At 47.0% G+C, this 3,940-nt stretch overlaps 1 pseudogene; it reads left to right on the forward strand.

Annotated features, from left to right (window-relative positions):
• The first annotated feature begins 522 nt into the window (after positions 1–522).
• LOC109389534 (keratin, type II cytoskeletal 8 pseudogene) lies at positions 523–2,002 on the forward strand (annotated as a pseudogene).
• The last annotated feature ends 1,938 nt before the right edge of the window (positions 2,003–3,940 follow it).

A 3,940-nucleotide genomic window follows, 5' to 3' on the forward strand; every position in this document is an offset into this window, starting at 1 on the left:
GTAACAGAAACATCGTGAGGAAATAAAACTCTGAGAAAAAAAAACCTCTATGGAAAATAGACCCTGGGGAAGGAAGAATCATTGAAACTATGTAAAAAACGACTTCCTAATGGGTAAAAGTTTAACTCTGGGAAAAACAGCTCAATGATGTAAATGGTCAACTGTCCAGTATAAAAAGGACATGCTGTAAAAATAAAGTGAGACATTTCTTCTTGAAAGCGCTTCTGTGTCTCCGTGTTTTTCTTCTTTTCCTCGCCGAAGCTGTCTCCACCTGAGGGAACCCCTGGACCTGCAGGAGCTGGTCTCCCGCACAATCTTTCACTTTTCCCAATTTGAATGATCAATCATTTGGTCACTGTAGTTGGATGTCATTTCTTCCCTTCTCTCACATGTCAGAAATCTCTTCAGTGGGATCATTGACAGGTAGTTATCTCTTACTTCAAAAGTTCTAGCGATGGAGACTTAGAAGCAGCTTTTTGACTCTTTCTCAAGTCTGTCTGGTTCCGTCTCCTCGATTCCACTTCAGCCTCCTCCATGTCCACAAGGGTGACCCAGAAGACCTACAAGGTGTCCACCTCTGGTCCCCGGGCCTTCAGCAGCCACTCGTACTTGAGTTCTACCGGCTCCCATATCAGGTCCTTCCCCTTTTTTCCCAGCAGGCGGCAGCTACCGGCCTGCTCTGGGCATCAACATGAATCTGGACGGCGGCTACCACGGGGCTGGGAGTATGGAGACCATTACAGCTGTCCAAGTGAACCAGAGCGTGTTGAGCCCCCTGAAGCTGGAGGTGGACCCCAACATCCAGGCGTGCGCAACCAGGAGAAAGAGCAGATCAAGAGCCTCAACAACAGGTTTGCCTCCTTCATCGACAAGGTGCGGAGCTTGGAGCAGCAGAACAAGGTCCTGGAGACCAAGTGGCACCTCCTGCAGCAGCAGATGACGACTCGCAGCAACATGGACAGCATGTTCGAGAGCTACATCAACAACCTTCAGCGGCAGCTGGACACGTTGGCCCAGGAGAAACTGAGGCTGGGGTCGGAGTTTGGCAACATGCAGGGGTTGGTGGAGGACTTGAAGAATAAGTACGAGGACGAGATCGACACGCGCACAGAGATGGAGAACGAATTTGTCCTCATCAAGAAGGATGTGGATGAAGCTTACATGAACAAGGTAGAGCTGGAGTCCCGCCTGGAAGGGCTGACTGATGAGATCAACTTCTTCAGGAAGCTGTATGCGGAGGAGATCCCGTGAGCTGCAGGCCCAGATCTCTGACACATCCGTGGTCCTCTCCATGGACAACAACCGCTCCCTGGACCTGGACAGCATCATCGCTGACGTCAAGGCCCAGTATGAGGAGATCAGCAACCGCAGCAGGGCTGAGGCTGAAGCCACGTACCAGATCAAGTACGAAGAGCTGTGGACGTTGGCTGGGAAGCACGGGGATGACCTGTGTCGCACGAAGACAGAGATTTCTGAGATGAACCGGAACATCAGCCGAATCCGGGCTGAGATCAATGCCCTCAAAGGCCAGAGGGCTTCTCTGGAGGCTGCCATCACTGATGCTGAGCAGCATGGGGAGATGGCCATCAAGAAGACTCAGGCCAACGTCGCTGAATTGGAGGCTGCTCTGAAAACCGCCAAGCAGAACATGGCCCAGCTGCTGAAGGAGTGCCAGGAACTCATGAACGTCAAGCTGGCCCTGGACTTGGAGATTGCCACCTACAGGAAGCTGCTGGAGGGCGAGGAGAGCAGGCTGGAGTCTGGATGCAAAACATGAGTCACCAGCAGCAACGCAGGTGGGCTGATGAGCCCAGTCTATGGGAACGTTGCAAGCCCAGGCTTCAACTACGGCTTAAACTTCCAATCCAACTTCAGCTCTGGCAGGGACTCTGGCTACTCCAGCCGCACCAGCACCAGCTCCTCCAAGACCGTGGTTGTGAAGAAAATTGAGACTGGAGATGGCAAACTGGTGTCTGAGTCATCTGATGTCCTGCCCAAGTAAAAGGCTAGGCTACTGGGGTCCTTCCTGGCTTCTGACCTCGTGGGAAAGGAGCTGAGCAAGGGAGCGTTGGGCACAGGAGGTGCCCCAGTCCTCAGCCCACCCTTGGGGGAGGTGTCTACTGCCTGGGGGACTGCCTTTTACCCATGCCCCCAACTAAAAGCCAAGTCGTGTTTTTTCTAAAATAAAGTCTCAGCTGGGTATGCCAACCCTAACAACAACAACAAAAAAGTTCTAGCGATGGAAAATATTACTTACATAGAATGGTTTTCCTTTCTTACATAGCTCATACATACATATTACATATATTTAGCTTGCATTAAGCTAACTTGGATTTATTTCTCAAAGAAAATAAGTATTCGAAAGAGTGAACAGAGATTTCGGGTCTTTTGTTCTGCATACAAGGAGCTTGAAAGTTATCACTCTGCCTTACAAAGTAAAAAGGTAAACAGACTAAAATATCATCAACCTGTCTTAGATTTATGAGAAAAATGGGACCCATCAAGGGTAACTCACTGTCCCCAAGGTTGGCTAACCAGAGAGTAAAGACCCATGATTGGAAATGGCTTAGGGAATCAGTGCCTGGGTAAGAAAACCTAAACTAATTGATGAATTGCTGGAGGCTCAATGACAACAACACTGAAAGTTAAAAATTCAAGGGTGACCCGGTTATAGACGGCCCCCAATATTGTGAGATTTACCTCCAGGAGCACTATAAGAGTCCCACTGTAATTATCAGAGAAAAATTCCCTCAGGCTTCTGGCAGGAGGAGGGGAAAAGGAACCATTTTGAAATATGCAACTGCACCGTTCCTAACAGGACTGGCCCTAGGGGGAAACTAGCTAACCAGAGACTAACTGACCTGGGGAAGAGAAATCCTCAACTTCAGGCCACTCTACTCATCTGTCCACCTACGGGGGAGAGAAAGGAAAGCCTTGAAAATAATTATGAATTTTATATTCCAGGGCATGGGGTCACTGATGGGTTCCCCTGATCATAGGACTATAGAAGACATCCTCTCCCCACACAGCCCACCACCATCTTACTAAAGGCTTATGTATAGCAGCTCCTTTTTCTTAGTGCATCACGTCCAGCTATCAAATTATTTTTATAATTTTTAAAAAGTAAAAATGTTATCTCCAAAAATAAAAACAAAAAATGTGGTGAGCCAGGCTGGCCGAGTGGCTCAGTTGGTTAAGAGCTCACTCAAGAGTTTGAGCTCTGAGAACAGCGGTTCGATGCCTGGCCCAAACTGAGCTGCTGCTGAGCTGCCAACAGGTGGCAGGATGACTCAGCTAAAAGAAAAAAAAATGTGGTGAGCCAATCTCATACATTCTCTTCAGTGTGATCTTCTTTATTCCACATTTCTCCCTTTAACTTGAGCTCAAAGGAAGCCCCAACAGTCTGTAAGTGATAGTCAATTATGTTTCAGGGAACAGAAGTAGAACAAGCCTAATTAAAGAAGACATTTTTGGTTTCCTAGTCAGTATCTTTCACTAGTCAGTGTCTTTCACTGACTAGCAATTATCAAACAAATGTTTTTCATGGGATTATTAGGTAATTCTACTAAAGATTTTGGTCTCTTAATGTGAAAAGAAAATAATTACTACACATGTTTTATCATGTACTTGATCTTTGCTTTGCTTTTCTTGTTCCCTTCAATTCCCCCTTTTCTTTACTTCTCCTCTTCCTCCTCCCCTTTGTCCCTTTATCCCAGGCTCCCTTTCTCTCTTTGCCTTACCCAAGTGAGTACCCATTTCCTATACTTCTTAATTAACTGCTAGACAGAGTAGGGTTGAGATGAGAATCATTGGGGCCTGGAGGTGATCTCCCTGGATGTGAATATGCATTACAAACGTTGCTAATTTTTTGCTTTATTTAATTTTTTTCTTTCTCCTGGGAAAACTGCTAAAAGTATCGGTGCTAGAGGTTCCTGTAAAA

This window comes from Hipposideros armiger, unplaced genomic scaffold, assembly GCF_001890085.2.
Source record: "Hipposideros armiger isolate ML-2016 unplaced genomic scaffold, ASM189008v1 scaffold_237, whole genome shotgun sequence".
Taxonomy (NCBI): Eukaryota; Metazoa; Chordata; class Mammalia; order Chiroptera; family Hipposideridae; genus Hipposideros; species Hipposideros armiger.